This window comes from Canis aureus, chromosome 17 (assembly GCF_053574225.1).
Source record: "Canis aureus isolate CA01 chromosome 17, VMU_Caureus_v.1.0, whole genome shotgun sequence".
Classification (NCBI taxonomy): Eukaryota; Metazoa; Chordata; class Mammalia; order Carnivora; family Canidae; genus Canis; species Canis aureus.
The window spans coordinates 2,692,706-2,709,385 of NC_135627.1; the positions used below are offsets into that span (position 1 = coordinate 2,692,706).

At 48.6% G+C, this 16,680-nt stretch overlaps 1 protein-coding gene and 1 long non-coding RNA gene across 5 annotated transcripts in view; one reads left to right on the plus strand and one right to left on the minus strand.

Moving 5' to 3' along the window:
• The window catches only part of COL4A2 (collagen type IV alpha 2 chain), a 169,972-nt gene that overhangs the window by 71,571 nt on the left and 81,721 nt on the right, over positions 1-16,680 (minus strand). The window lies entirely within an intron of this gene.
• Positions 1,679-12,156, plus strand: LOC144287707 (uncharacterized). 2 transcript variants are annotated; one of them, XR_013355452.1, is made up of 3 exons: positions 1,679-1,991; positions 7,825-11,147; positions 11,271-12,156. It is a non-coding gene; the product is annotated as an uncharacterized LOC144287707 (long non-coding RNA). The 2 variants fall into 2 exon arrangements; XR_013355453.1 differs by having other exon boundaries at positions 7,825-8,044; positions 8,164-12,156.

The window sequence follows — 16,680 nt, forward strand, 5'->3', positions numbered from 1 at the left end:
ACACAGAGAGGCAGAGACACAGGCAGAGGGAGAAGTAGGCTCCATGCAGGAAGCCTGATGTGGGACTCGATCCCAGGTCTCCAGGAGCAGGCCCTGGGCCGAAAGCAGCACTAAACTGCTGAGCCACCTGGGCTGCCCAGGACTGGTATCTTTTAATAAAAATCTCAAGCATGAAGGAGGATTTTAGAAGAAAGGTTGAGCTTACGGCATCAGGCAAAGGAAAATCTAATAGTTATGTTTGCTAAGGACTATTCCTAATTAAATGTTCATGGTCTTATGCTCCAGTGCTGTCTGCAACAGGCCAGAGTAAACTTTGATCCCTGCGAGGATGGATGGCTGCTCCCTGTCTCTCCCTTCTTCAAATCACTGGTGGAGTATGTGTGGGATCCAGGGTCAGCTTTGGAACCTCAAGCCTGAAAAGGCGGATAGAATGAGTCCAGACTTGAATACACATTGCTTAAATACCACGGCGGTGGACAGAATGCTCTTAAAGTCCTGACACTTACTAGCTTTCCTGAACTTGGAAGTTTCACTTCTGAGAAAAGGTAGGATTGCATCAACTGGGAGCACCAGTGGATAACTCTGGGCCTTCAGACACTGACATGAAGGAGCGGGACTGGTGAGCAGTGGGGGCCCCACAAGGGTCACCTCCCATCCCACCACCCCAAGGAGTGCCTGTTTCCATCCAGAGCTTATTATCCGTACAGTTCTCGGTGGGCAGGAGCGTCAGAAGAGCTTCCTTTTCCAGGGATGGATAAAGAGAAGTGTTTCCAAGGATAAAACCTGCTTCCCTGCACATCAGGATTTTAAATTTACAGTACAGTATTTTCCTGGTAAAATAAGAATAAACCTTTCATGACTTACTGGCCAACATGTGAATAGTAGGAAATCCCTTCTCTTTCTGAAGTTTGCTCTTCCTGTCTTGCCTTTTATGGGCAGTGGGTCCCAGCAGACACCCCATATCCTCTCCAGTCCCCTGGGCAGCCCCTCCCTTCCTCGGCTTTTGGCAGTGGATTCCAGGCTTTCTCGGCCCTCCAGAGGCTGCCCTTCTTGGTGACCCTCTGGGGATTCCAGCCCAAGTCCCAGCTCGTTAGAAAATACATAAAAATGGCCCAGAAGCCGGGAAGGACTACTTTTTAGGATCCAAAAAAAACCAATTCCTTCACTAAAACTTGGAATCTACTGTTCTTAGGGACAATCATTACCATTTGTGAGCAATTTTTTTTTTTTTTTTTGGATGAGCCTGGCAGGATGAACGGACATTGTATTCCAAGCTAATAATAACGTGGACTTATTTGCATAGTCCCCAACCTGTATAGTAACACACAACTAGCAATGGGCAGCTGCCTAATCCACACAGAGCTCCTGCTAAATCTGTCACCTTTTGTCTATAGCTTCTTATTTCATATAACAGAACATCAGCCTTGCCACGAGTACTGTTCCAAATGAAGGGTTCCACCTATCTGGGGTAGATTCATACTGGCTTTAGAATTCCTGCTTTCCAAAATTATTTGGCACAGACTGTAGCACCAGCATCTATGCAAAGGGAACACATCCATGTTAAGGAAACAAACCTTGACCCTTGCCTTGCTCCAGGTACAAAAGTGTGGTCACAATGGGTCCTGTGCCTGGACCTATGAGCTAAACTCTGATGTTTCTAAAGGAAAACACAGGGAAGAGTCTTGGTGACTTTGGGTTAGGCCAACATTTCCAGATGAGACACAAAGATCATGAGCCATGAAAGAAAAAAAAATGAAAACACTGGAGGGTTTGATCTTAAAGATACTGTCAAGAAATAAGGAGCAGGCCTCTGGGGAGCATATTTCTAGAACACATATCCGATACATGATTTTTATCCAGAATACAGACAGAATGCCTAGAAATCAAGAATGAGAGAAAACCCACATGAGATCTCAACAGACCCTTGCTCAGAGAAGGTGAGCAGATGGAAACCGAGTGCACAGAAGCTGGTCTGCACCGCTGGCCACCAGGTAGGTCTGAGGTAAGACAACCGCAGCCCTGGGGCGGTGGGTCACACAGGCAGACCACCCTGGGTCCTGCGGGGTCCTGCGGGGGGGGCTTCAGAGGAGTCTGCTGGTGCAGATGCAGAGTGGGGCAGCCCTTCTGGAAAAGCGTGACAGTTTTTTTATAAAGTTAAACATATGTCCTACAGGTAACTGTTCACAATGGCTCGATTTATTTTAGCTAAAACCCAGAAAGAATCTGAATGTCCATTGGCTGATGAGTGGACAAACTGGTATGTTCATAAAGTGGAACGCCACTTAGCAATACCCAACCCTAACCCCATGTACACAATAGTGAGGACAGGTCTGGAGGGAAGCACATGCCGCCTGTCCTGTTGAGAGGATGCTATTACACTATCTGACTTATGCAACATTCTCGAGAAGGCAAAACCAAGGACAGGACCTAGAGCAGTGGTGGCCAGGGGTAGAGGTGGAGGGAGGGGACAGATGGAGGCTTTGTGGGGGCCACAAATCTGTTTTATATCTCGATTCTGGTGGTTGTTACATAGCTGTACTCATTTGTCAGTATTCACTGAATTCCATGTAAAAAATACATGATAAAATTAACCTAAAAACAAACAGAAAAGGAGTCTGATAAAGGCAGAGATTAAGAAGACAAGGCCTGGTGTTCACAGGCATGTCGCATTTGACCAAGTCCTTCTGGTACGTCCTTATAAGTGAATTTACAAGATAGATAATTTGCAAAGGAAGAAGAGTGGACACTTAAAATGCCTTATTAGAAAAACTTAGCCAAATGCTATTTAAAAATGTCTGCTAGGGAAATGAAAAAAAAAAAAAAAACGCACAGAAACTAAGACCTCGTCTGGAGTCTGTGTCTGGAATCTGGTCTGTGGAGCGCGGGGTGGACAGAAAGAGAGCCGTCCAGCGCTCAGCCCACCCAGCCGCAGAACCAGAAGCCGGTCAGGCTGAAATGAAGTCCAGGAGTCAAAGACAAGTCCAGGATGTCCCTGGCTTCCACGACACACAGTCTTCATAAAGAACAAAACCAGAGTCCCCACCGGTACTTGTAAGACACTGCCGTGCTGTTTTTCCTGAAATGATTTGACTTAGACGGATACACATTTTAAAGTGGAGAAACGCTGGATCATCTCTTGTTCCCGACCCATAGGAGCAAAATTTCTGGAAACTCTGTTCCTTATTCTAAAAATAGGCAGCACATGGGCCATCACACTTGAGGGCTTTTACCCCAATGTGAGGCCACGCTTTTTATGGTCTGAGTGTGATTTTGCCTGGCATATGTTGGAAAAGTCGATCTTCTGGGAAAGTCTTCCCCTGCTTGCAGCAATGAATACATTTCGTTTGTCTAAACGCGATTGCTTGCCCAACACACCGACGTGATTTCCCAAGGCTCCCGTCTTCCAAGAAGACACAGAGCGCGTGTGGTTGAGCCGAGGGCCCTGGGGAGCACAGACGGCAGCCGAGGACGGGCTGGAGGAGCAGGTTCTGGGGGGATCGGCTTCCCAGAGGCAGCAAACACTCTTTCTAACTGAGCACTAATGGCACAGAATACAATATTAATGCTCAGAGCATCCTCACCAAGTGGCCTTTCTATCCTCACGAGTTTGTGACACAAGGGCTTCCAGCTACACTTACAGATCAGAAAGCGACAGCCAGAGAAGGAGGCGATTCTGGAGTTACCAAATCATGCAACCATAGGTAATTAAAACGGTTAGCTGTGCACACATGCCCCATTGGTGGCAGGCCACTCATCTGCATGTGTCATCTGCACCTGCCAATCCCTCACTAGTCTCCTCCGATTACACTCCTAGTGATGTACGTAGGCCCTGTGAGTTTCTGTCCTTGCCCCGTGATGGACCAACAGCCCCCGGAATGCTGCCTGCAGATGGGGGAGCCGCAGGAAACACACGTCTGGGGCCTTCAGGTGCCCGGCTCTCCGCTGAGGTTATCAACCAGGCCAGCAGGCGTGCACAGCGCCTTTTTGGAGTCATTGGCACAGACCAGGAACAGAACCAGCAGTTATATCCACTTTGCATTTAGACTAAACAGTCACATGAAAGAAAACTATTCTTGAGGTTGGCATTATACTGAGCTGGTCTGTTAGGAAAAAAAAAAATTTGGCCAACAAAGGGAAAGAGGTTAAAAGTAAGGGAGGGTTTCAACTTGGTGTGGCACACAGATTTAAAAAAAATTTTTTTCCTGTTAATCTTTATTTGAAATGTCCCCAAAGAGGACAAGTTTGAAAGAGAGCTCCACACTTTCTGTCCTCAGAAGGGGTGATACCTCCCCTTTCACCTCCTCCTCATTCCCTGGCTTTGACCTACTTGTCTGTTATTTTGTTTTTGTGAAGTGATATACCATTTCCATTTCTTTAAGAGTTTATTTATAAATTTACAGTACAGCCCGTGGTTTCGCTGCGAGGTCGTGTGAGTTCTACGGCACTCAGAGCCCCTTGCCAGGGCCCTCTGTATTCCTCCTTGGCCTCGGGCAGCCTCAGCTCCCCCTCCAGCTTGCTTCTGCCTCTTCCAGATGATCGTGCAAGTGGGACCCCACAGTGGCATGTCCCGCGGCGAGTCTGGCTTCTTTCAGCCACATGTCTCATTGGTGGCTCGCCCACCCTGCTGTTCACCCAGCTGCTCCTTCTGGTCACCGGCGAGTGTTGTGTCCCAGCCCACTACCATGATTTCTTTATCCATTTGCTCACTGCAGGACACCTGGATTACCTCTGGTTTTTGGGCATGTGTATTGGGCTGCTATAAACACTCAAGTATGGTTTTTTTTTGTACAGGCACATTTTTGTAAATACCCAAGAACAGGATTACCGGGTCAGATGGTAAGAGTCTGTTTAATTCTATCAGCAAGTTGCAGAACTGTTTTCCAGACTGGCTGGAACACTAGGAGCCAACGCGGCTCACAAGCAGGGACTCCAAGGGGTAACATCCGATGTGGCCGGCCCATGCTTGAGCCTCTGCAGAGGCAGGGAGAAACAGTAAAAACACAGAAACGTGAGTATACAGAAACTCAAGAGAAACTCAGCTCCAAAGTTCCCACCTATGGTATGGATTTCATTTTATTTTGGGTAAAAGAACGTTCCCTTCTTGGATATTGTACAAAATGCCTGTCTTTCGGGTCCAGGAGCATCGGCCTCATTCTCTTGGAAGATTCTCCTAGGAAGCGACAGTCATTTCAGGTTAGACCAGTATCATGTCACTTTCCAGACCTGCATCTCTGTTTCTCCACCGATCACCACCTATTGTTTTCCCGAAGGCTTCATAAAATATCCGGTTCAGAAGGCCCCGCAGAGAGCATCTGGAGAAGGTCCTCAGAGAGGCTGCATTCCGGCACCTGGAGCTCATTAGCACGCAGGGTCCTCAGGCCGCCCCAGACCCATTGAATTGAATTGGCATCTCCACAGGATCCAGAGTGATTGGGGTGTGCTTTGGAGCTTGAGAAAATCACCCTGGGTGTGGTCTCTGCCCCAGGACCGGTCTTGGCTGGCTGCCAAAGCATCAGTTAAGGGAAGTCTCAAACCTCAAGCATTTCTAGTCTAGCAGTTTTGGGGTGGGGAGGAAGAGTCTGGAAATCCATATCTTTGACAATGTCCCCAAGCAACTCAGATGCACAGCCAGGGTTGGGAGCCAGGGAACAAATCTAATTCCCACACAGGACTGGAGAGGTAGCAGCCCAGGGAGGTGAAGGGTCTTACCCACAGCTCTGTGGACCCTCCACCCAGTAGCACTTCACAGCATCCTTGTGACGGTGCTTTCGGGGTTCCTGCCATGGCCAGGGGACTCCCACTACTGACCCTTGGAGGCCTTGCTTATGTTTGTCAACTGAATGTACAAGGCTTCTAAGATCTTTAGTTTTAAGACCTAAGGCTTGCTCCCTGGCCCCCTTGTAAGAGGACTGAGTGAAGCTCCTCATGGTAGATGGCAACTGCAGCCCAGCAAGGTGCCTTAGGATGAAATCTTCCTGTATTTTCAGCCTTTATGATATTTTCACTTCCAGGGTCGTTAGAGAAGCAAATCCCTGAAGGCCAGGAACCTTATTCCAGTGACTTAAAAAAAAACACAACACAGCAGGCTCACTTGGGTTGCTTTGGGTCTGATGGAACTCCTGCATCCAGTCCTCAGAGACGCCTCGGATCCTGTCCTAAAAGCCCTGCTGTTCCTGTCAGAGGAGTCAGGCTCAGAGAGTGCCAGAGCTGACAGCTCCACAGGGCACGGCACAGTTTGGGCCACTTCTTTTTACTTCTTGTCACAGTTTCTTTTCTGAAAAAAAATCATTTCATTCTAACAAAATGACATCCCTCACCTTTTAAAGCCTAGCTAACCTACCTGAGCTAAGTCTTCAGAAGCTTTAAGAGAAGCAACTACGTTTCAAGTGTATTTTGTGAGAAGTTGCAAGTGGTGCCACTGGATGCTGGGCTTGCATCACTGCTGTGAGCAGTGTCCCATCCAGAGGCCTGAGTAAGCCTGAAAGGCAGCTGCTTCATCTGATTCGTCACTCGAGTCACACGGGCAGGGCCCCTGAGTGAGGAGTGACGTAGGACGCTGCCTGCCAAGAGGCATGACTGACATTCCCAACGCCAACGGCCTTTATCGTTGGGTGTAAAAGTGGGTGTTGGGTGTTGGGAAAGGGCCTTCTTCTATTTTATGTTTTTATTTTTTTTTAAATTATTTATTTAGTCATGAGAGATACACGCACAGAGGCAGAGACACAGGCAGAGGGAGAAGCAGGCTTCCTGTGGGGAGTCTGATGCAGGACTTGATCCCAGGATCCCAGGATCATGATCTGAGCCAAAGGCAGATGCTCAACCACTGAGCCACCCAGGTGCCCTGGCCTTTTGCTTTTAGACCCTTTTTGGGTCATTATAATGAGTTCACTATTTCTGGGGCACTTGTGAAGCACAGCGCCAGCGGGTTATACTGTGGAGAGCTGTCACTGTCTGGTTCTGAGTTCCAGCATGCCAAAGCATGTCACCTCTGGCCTTAGATCTTTGCCTTGCTCCACACCGGCCCCTGGCAGATCACTGATTACAGGTCCTGCTGGGCGATCTGGTTTTACCTGTCTGCAGGGTCAGGGAGGGTACTGCCCAGGCCTCTAGCATGGATCCCAAATGGAGACCACCCAGGCTGGTGGGAAGGGGCACCAGCCCGGTCAAAACTGCAGGATCTGACAGATAAAGAATGTCATCTGTTGGAGTCAAGAGCTAGGACACAGGCCAGGGATTTGGAATGCCAGGGCTCCCTCCTCCAGGGGTTCAGCTCTGGTCATATTCGAGCCAGGCCGTCTAAGGACAGCCGTGGGTGATAAGCTGAATATGCTCAAACCATTTTGCACAAGGGCTGTGACTCAGGATGAGTAAAGGTTATGGGGGGAAAGGGTGAGTTTGCCAATGCGGGTCTGTGAAAAGCTGTAAGAGGAAGGTTTTCAACGCTTACTGAACATTTCTGTTTTAGAATAAAAATTTAACTTTACATGAGCAGGAGACACCTCATTGCCTTTTGTACCAGCAGGCCAGGGGCCCCTGCGGTTCTCACGGCCAGCACGGGGTGGCGCTCACTCGCGCTCCTGGGGAGCCAGACCCCGCCCCACTTCCGACCTCAGACTTGCTGCTTCCCAGATTCTGTGACTGTTTTAGGTTACCATGACACCTAAACAAAGGGCAGGACCCCCTTGGTCCTCCTTGGAACAAAGGGCAGGTCCCTCGTTTGTCACGGGGAGCGAACTTCCTATGGGGAGAATTCTGATGAAAATTTTCATCGCAGAATTCCAATGGTGTCTAAAGATATATCAAATTCTGTTTTTCTTTTCACAGGGTAGCTGAGCTGACAGCAATTAATTATTTCATAATACCCTTCCCTTTTGACTTGCCCAGAGGAAGGTATCCTAAGAAGATAGAGATGCTGGAGGACCCAACAGACCCAGACCCAGGGCAGAGTTCCAAGAGGTGGATCCCGACACTTCTAGAGCTGAGAGTGTTCACAGCGTGGAGCATCCTCCCACAGCAAAGGGACTGCAAACCCTCAGCGGGGCAGGTAGTGCTCCCATGGCAGTCTTGAGGGTGAGGGTGAGGCAAGGGGTGGGCGGGCCGCTCGGCTGGCTTGAGGAGGGACCGGGCCTATAGCTGCACCTATGAACCCCCCTTGAGTAACAGATATGACTTTGGACTCTGAACACGTCTCTTTCATGGATCTGCACGAGACTACAGTTAAGCCAAAGGCAACGGACAAATTGATAGAAACAAGCAGATGGGTGCCTGGGGTTCATGCCGACCCAACAAAACAGAGCCAGTCACAAGCCTGGGGTGATGATCTAAGAACCTGCTCCTCTCTGTAACCCAATGCTGCTCAATTGTGGCCATTTCATGGCTCATTAATCCCCCTCCTGCTAGAAAGTGACCTGGGCAGAAAGAGAAGGTGAAACTCAAACAAATCACTTCTGTTACTTTTTAGCAACTCTGGTCAAAAGGTATGCAAGGGGGGCTGGGGACTGCAGGATGCTGGGTGGCAACGTCAGGACATCAAGACCCCTGAGCGGGGCAGGTGGATGGATCTCAAGACCGCACTGCACTCTCTTCAGCGTCCTTGGACAGATCTGCTATTGGGGGAAGATCATGCCAGTGGGCTTCTCAATGGATGAGGAGGTTTTCTTATGGTAAGAAGACTAAATCATTAAGCATTTCCCAGATAAAGGGTTAGCTGGACCTTTGAGAATGAGTTTTCAGATACAGTGAAGTTGCTGGAAAATCAAGTGTACTCCTCTTGCTAGAGCAGTTTCCTTGAGGAGAAGGCTGTCGTGGCCACAAAGACTGGGTGACTTCACGGAACCCAAACCAGGAAAACCAGGCCATGCACTGCCACCACTGTTTCTGATGGGTGGCAGGCTCCCCTGGATGGAGGAGGAGACCACATCACAGCTGGTGGCTACAAAATAAAAAGGTATGAAAGTGACTTCTAATCGGATGTTGCAGAGAGAATGGTAACTGTTTCTAAGAGCAAGCGTGAGAGGAAGGAACCCCTGAAAGATGGGAGAAGTGCTGAAGGAGACACAGGGAGACATGGGCAGAGACTCATGACCGGAGGCTTCTGGAAACAGGAGGACCAGATGTCTGCACCAGAGGCAGAAGTCTATGCATCAAGTGTGTGGGAGCTTCCATGGTCCCTAACCATGAGGGGCTGTCCAGGCAGGAGGTAGTCTATCAACTGGCCAGGTTATATGTGTGAGAGCTGGAGGATGCCCAGGATGTCAGGAGCACGTTAGGGCACCTCCACACATGTCTAACCATGGACACGTGGAATTACAAGCTTACAAACATCTCCTAGAGAAACTCGTTATCTAACTTTGGGCCCCAAGTGGTCCGGACCAGGTAACACGGCTGGTTGGTGGGGGAGTGGCCTGGCACCTTCTCATCCGCTAATTTTTCACATTCCACACTGTCCTTGAAATTTGGTGTCGGGGAAGTTTTGATGGCAGACAGTAAGCCAGCTCAAAGTTCAGTCTTCCTTATTAACATCTTTAAAAGTATCAGATATTTTGGAAATAGTGCCGCAAAGTTTTTAGAAAGATGTTATCAGTGATAACACGTTTGTGCCGTAGTGGAGGCCCCGGAGCTGCTGGCCAGTCAGGGCCACATGACGACAATGGTCATTGGCCGCAGGGTGAGTGAGGGAGCTGAAGATCTGAGCCTGCCATCAGGGTTCCATCCTGCCAACCAAGGGCTGGCGCTCACGATCGCATCTGACACTGCAGATGGTTATCTGGACATCCTGGCCTTCCTGGACTTCCCTCCGAAGACTCCCCGGTCTAGAGTGATTATTTGGACGGACACTGAACACACATCCGCAATTAAAAAAAGAACAACAAACCACGAGAAATTGATCTTTTTTCAGTCTGGTGGAAAGATAATGGATGGCTCATTTGTCCAGACATGAAACCCGGGGTCCTGGGCGGGAGGAAACCAAATGACATTAACATCCATTCCAGAGAAGTGACTCAGCTGGTGCACTGTTCTCATAACATAGAGCAAAAACAACCTCCAGAACATTCACTCTTCTCAAAGGCATTTGTTCGAAAAAAAGAAGAAGCAATTTTCATCCGTAAAAATGGAAGGTGACGATGCAATACAGCTCCATTTCCAAGGCAGACACCTGTGTCCTGGTAGTTTAACCACCACACCACTGGAGTGCAGCATCTTCGTGAGATGCCCCCAGAAAGGCCTGGTTCTTATGTCCTAGGGAGATGTCCCTCCTGTGTTGTCCATCATCAGCATAGCCGCTGAGTTGGCCCTGCCAGACGTGTGGTGTGCAGCAGGTTGTGGCAGCACTGGGTGGGGCTGAAGTCTCTGTCTGCACCCGTGCACGGCCTTTCACGTCAGAGTGTGCATGTGGTCCGACAGTAGCTGGACGGAGATGGCTCCTGGCCAGGCTGCTGCTGTCTGAACCACGTGGAGGCCCTCTGGTGGGACTCAGGAGACCCCTTGGGGTGAGCCTCTGGCTGCCCTGACCTCACCCCTCAGAGTGTGGCTTCACTCTGGGAAGTGTCAGGATTGCGAGCGGCTTTCCTGAATTCGGACGGAACCAACACGTTCCTGTCTCCCATCCACACCTCGAACCCGTGCGAGCTGCTTTCTGCCCAGCCACTAGACACACTGTCCTGGAAGGGACACACTGGTGTGATGGCTGCTGCAGGCCTTTCTCAGCCTTCCGGATCCTTGGAGCACCTACTGAGGACATCAGCTCATGTTGGGCTTTCTCTGTGCCCTTGACCTTTCTTGTTTGCTCCCCTTTCCTGGTTTCCATTCTGTAAAGGACTGGGCTCTGCCACGACCCTTCCTTTCCTTTTGCTCCAGGTGAGGACCCTGGTCCACTCTCCCTGCGCCAGGGCAGCCTGGAGGAGGCGGCTCCCACCCTGCTGCTGGCGCCTCTGTCTCTGGACCCACAGACACTCTAGACCTAAAAGTGAACTTGCTACTTAGTTTCCTACAGTCCTGCTCCCGGCAAGAACTCAGGAACAGCGAGTATCCTTCTCCTTCTGTCCGTCACTCAGCTCAGAGCAGCACATCAATCTAGACGCCACCACACCTACCATGCTGGGGACACTGCTGGCGTCTGTCTTCCCAGCAGTCCCCGTCTGCCCACGGTGAGTGTGGGAGCATGGCGCTCTGGCCTCTGCCTGTCTGTCTGGGGTCATCTCCTAACCCCGCCTTGCAGTGGCTGGGTCTCCCTTCTCCTCAGTCTAAACTGGGTTCCTTCACATCTCCAGGACTGGCTGGCGTTCTCCTTCTCTCTGGAACAGCCTTTGCTCCTTTCTTCTGGTGAAACCCAATGCCGCTCCTCTGTGGTCCCACCGCCCTTCTCCTGTGGTTGTCACTTGTGTGTGCATCTAGCCTGTCTCCAAGCCCCAAGCTGCATGTGGGCCAGGGAGGGGGCCCTGTCCATCCCCATCTGATTTCCAGGAAGAGAGTCCCTGTGTCCTGGAGAGGCTCTGCCCTCCACGCAGCCTGTCTCCGTGGGCCGCCGGGTGCGTGTGGGCCACAGCAGCCTCGTGGGACCAATGTCTCTGACCAGCGCCAGCGGCAGGAGCCCTGCCAGCTCCTGCACCTTTCAGGGAGCAGGTCTTAATGAAGCAGTTTGCTGACCCCCGTGTATGCATCGATCCTAAACAGAGCTAGAAGTACTGCTGAGGGGAGAAAAGCATATATATATACACAGAAAGAGAGAAAAATACAGAAAGGAAAAGAATACACCAGAGTAAACGGGATATTGGCTATGAGAAGTCATCTTCTAGCAGCGCACGAGGGAAATAAATCAGCTTGGCTTATTAATACATTAATGAACAACTATGCATGTCTCATTGTGTAACTAGGCTGTGATAAGCTCATGCGCTCGCCCCCCTGGAACTTAACCCTGCCTGGAACGTGCCCCGAGTTGGGCCTGGATTCCCGTTAGAGCAGGTCGTGCGACAGGGGGGTTGTATGCAGACCACCTCTGCTCATTTACTGGCATGCTCCGGTGGCAGCAGCACTTCCTGAAGACCGAGCGAGCGTAGGGCCTCTCTCGACATGCATTTCCAGGTAGGCGGTGTCCTGCTGCTGCTGAAGGCCCGGTGACCACACCGCTTTTCCCTACCTGTGCGTGGGTGGAGGAAGCCGCAGCACCTGCGTGGATCAGGCAGAGGCTTCTGCCCGCCTCTCCCCCATTTCTCTGATTTCAGACACGCTGCTGGTGATAAACACATTCACTACCTGCTTCACATCTGGGACTTGTGGTCAGCGCTGTTACAGAGTCACCAGCTGCTCGGTTCAGCAGTGATTTCTTTGTCAAGTGAAGCAACAGCACGTTCTTGGAAGCCACCATCTGACATGCAGGAAGGGTCAAGGAGGCAGAGGCTGGCATGGCTTCTCTCTCTGACAGTGATTCACTGGAAAATGATTTCCAACTATGAATGGACTTCCATTTCTTAATGGCTTTTCAGCTCATCCTCCCAAGCTCACACCCACAGCAAGGCACGGACCCGACACTTGCTTGTCTCTGGGGAGTTTCCTGGGGACACACTGATTGGCATGAAAAGCCAAAGGCCACTGGCTGATGGGCAGAGACATCAGTCTCTCTCCCTCTTAACAATACCCAGAAACCAAAAACCAAGGGGAAAAGTGAGGTGATTTCAAATGGTCTAAAATAATTCAACTGGAACTTGCTAAATTCTCCCGCATGTGGAGGGCGCGGAGCAGGGGTACATGCTGGGGCTGTGGGAATCCCAATCCCGCCCTGCCCCAGTGAGCAGGTGTTTCCCGACACACACACACGAGACCCAGGCATCCACAGTGCCCGGTCCTCGAGAGGGTCCAGCACCCAGCCTACCCTCCCAAGCACCTCCAGTGCACCTGGCAGCATTGATGCCCTGCCGGCCCTCTGAGCAAAGCCCATTTTTTAAAAACTATTTTATTTATTTATTCATGAGAGACAGAGAGAGATAGAGAGGCAGAGACACAGACAGAGGGCAAAGCCCATTTTCTAACCACAGCCCACCTGCTTGGTCTCTGAAATGATCTGCGGTGTTTGGATTTTATAGGAATTGTTTAATTCCTCCAGTCCACCAGCTCCCACCCTCCTCCCCTTTTCTCTCCTTGGCCCCTTGCTTTAAAGATGGTCTTCATTCCATCCTTCCTCCCTGAGGCATGTGACACCATTGGCCAGTCCTCCTTGCTGACTGCCCCTCTTCTCTGCTGCTTGTTTTCCACTTTCTTTCCAGGAGTTTCTTTCTCTGCTCCTTACAAGGAACTGCCTTTCAGACCTCCACCCTTGGTGCCCGCTTTTTTTCCCACTGATGAGTCCATCTGGGATCTGTCCATGTGATGTCACTCTGAGTATCACCCCCCACCCGGGGCATGCCTAGTGATACCTCACTTCTGGGCTAGGAGAGCATCCCATCCTCTCCCATGAGAGGTGCGCCGGTGAGGGGCGGCCGCCATGCCTCTGCAAATCTGCATCTCCTACTCACATGGGAGTCCTAGACGTGGGCTTGTTGAATATGTGAACAATTATACTGAGTTTCATGAGTCTTCCATTTTGCAGGAAGAACAGAACCTTCAAATATGTGTCAGACCTGAAGAGATCCATGGACCCAGAAAGTTTACCTTAAAAATGCAGTTAAATGAAATAAGAGGAATCAAAATACATCATTATATGTTTTGCTACCTTTTACTTTTTTTGCTTTGAACAGTAACTGATTCACAGAAACTCAGTTTAAGAGCTTTTAGACCAAGAAGCTCTCACAGTGTGAGTGGCTATGAACGGGGTGAAGTAATATCAGGTCAGTGAGACGAGAAGTCAAAGTCCAGTCCGCTCTGAAACAGAGCTGCTTAGAATGTAACAGAGCTGAACGTTTTCCTAAAACAAAAGGTGGACTTTGAAGAAGCTTTTTTAGAAAAAAAGTTTTGTTTCTTTTAGCTCCCCAGGTAGGCAAACCTGCCAACAAAACCCTGCTCCCTTTTCTCAACACATCACATCAGGTCCCCTTGAGTTTATGCCTTCGTGGAATGGCATATGCTGTATAGTTCCGGTTATTTTAGTTTACTTTGTTTTTCATTATAAAGGACACGGACCATACCAAAATGAGTTGGTGGGTTCCTTTGAGCAAAGCCAAAACCAGCACTAAACACCACCCAACCCACCCTCGTGTAGAGCCTAGGTAAACTTGTTCTCTTCCCAGACTAATGAGCTAATCAGTACTGTATTGATGGAATAAACAAATGGGTACAAATATATAATAAAGAGCAAAACCAAACAACTGTGGATGGAACAGTCGGTTACAAAACTGAGTGTTGCTGAACCAACCCAATGGTCAGGACAGAAGTTGGAAATGTGTGGGTGTGTTCTCAAGGTCTTAGAAAAATTCAGGAAGTCCAGCAGATGTTTTCTGTTAAGAGGCATTGGAAGCCCCAAGAGCTACATCTTTTTTTTTTTTTTCTTAAAATATAAGTTTATTTGTGAGGCTAGGTTTTTCCTTTTAAATAGTTCTCTGCTAAAACTTACAAAATGGAACACTGGCCAATGTGTTGAACTCATCAGGCTTTAGGGAGCGACTCAGAGTGTGTGCATATGAATGTGAGAATCCTTACAGGAGGCAGAAATCTAGGCCAATCATCTTAAACACTTCATTTTCTGATTAGCCCTTTTCACTTATTTATTGAAGCAGATTAGGGCATTTTTAAAAATCTAACCTATCATAAGTAGTATTGTGCAGGTTGAGAGGTGACCATATTTCCCTCCTTTGGAAGACGAGAGAATAGATCATAAAATTGTACTGTTTGTGTGTGTGTGTTTGTGATAGAAACATTGACAAATGGGGATCACATTCAAGGACCCAGAAATCAAATTAGTGAAGAATATCTAAAACACTGAGCCTTTTGCTCTCTAGTTATAATTTTGAATGTATGTTTGAATACCTATGAAATGATAATTCTCTTATTGTCATTGTTTTGTCCTTGACTTTGGGCTAGAAAAGCTGCTCTGTGCCTCTTCACCCAGTTCCATTTTGTCTGATATCAGCAGGAAAGTGATAGGAGTTTCCTTTTGACCAAAGTTTCAAAATTCACAGAGTGAATTAACATCCCCAAAACATCTAATGTCTTATTTCAGTATTTTGTCAGCTCAGAAACTTTTCCACATTTCTTGCTCATATGAATTGGTCTCCCAAGTGTTTATAAATGATCAGGTTATACAAGGAACTTGTACTAACTGAATGAATTAAAATGGAAGTCACTATCCTGGCTGGCTGGTTAATGAGGCTGTAGGAACAGCCAGCACGCAAACCCGAGTAGAGGTTAAAACCGCAGCTGGCCGCGTGTTTGGGAGAGTTTGTCTGGTTACTACACACAGTTACTGGATATATTATAAATACGGAACAAATTAAAGAACACTAGATTCTCTTAGCCTTGTGATTACCAAAGTCATCAAGAATTTTAATCAAGCGTCTTACAGAAGGAACTTGTGCAATTATCAACTACAGAAGCCATGACCGAAGCAAGCCTCACTCCAGCCCTCCTGCCTAAGCCTGGAAGCACTGTTTTTCCCTCTGAAGGGAGCAGGTGGCCTCTCTTCTTCCTGCCAGGGGGACCACGGATTGCAAATATAATTAGATTAAAGCAAATTAGAAGAGTTGTGTGGGAATTTACAGTTTAAAACATTGTCATGACAAATCCCCTCCCAATTTAAATCATTTTCCAAAAGTTCCAATATTTTCATATATTTCACAAGAGTAGATTGCATCGCCCGGGGAATGACAGGCATCTGGAGAATGAAAGGTTTCAAAAGACCTAAGCTGAAACCGGCACTTGTTATTTGTCAATTTGTGGGAAAGAAAATCAGTAAAATGGGTCAGATATCCAAGACTTCAGGTCTGGGGGCCCAAAACACTCGCAGAGTCACTTTAAAACCCATTCTGGTTGAAGCTAGATTACTTCCTTCACTCCCAGCCATGCTGAGCTGGGACAGTTCAGGTTTGTCCCGAATGCCAGCATCAGTTTGTCACTGACCTATAATGTCTGGCAGGATCTTCTGGCTGTTCTGTGAGTGTGAGCTTCTAGCTAGGTCTCCAGCCTCCCAGGTTTGAGGCTGTATGGGAAGAACACATTTTCTCCCTGAGGAGCCCTGGGCAAGGGTTTCACCTCAAGCCCACCGTCTATACTAAGTGAGTGTGTTTCTGTGAGGACTCTGTGAGTTGAGCGGCTGGCACAGTGCGTGTGATATTAATGGCTTTTTTCTTCCACTTCTCTTTCCTTCCACCTGTTTCTACAACACTCTTTGCAAGAGCTACCAGAATACTCGTGTACAGTGGCTGCTTTACAACGTATGTGTTCTCTTGATTTTCCTGCCAATGAGGAAGGTTCTTTCAACTAAAAACTGGCAGGAATTTGCGGTTGATCTCTTTTGATAAAATGGCCTGAGCAAGCCAAGACAAATACAGTTAGACAGTCAAGGAAGAAAAAAAAAAAAAAACTTTTTAAATGGATTTGGCCCAAATAAAGTGATTTTAAAAAATCAATCTAAATGAATTTGGTTGGTGGCCCCCCAACCAGCTGGATGATTTCCCACTCTGACCTGCATCTGGGCTGGGACAGGCAGTGTGATACCAAGTGGACTGTGCTCTTCCTGACTCCATTTCTGAGGCC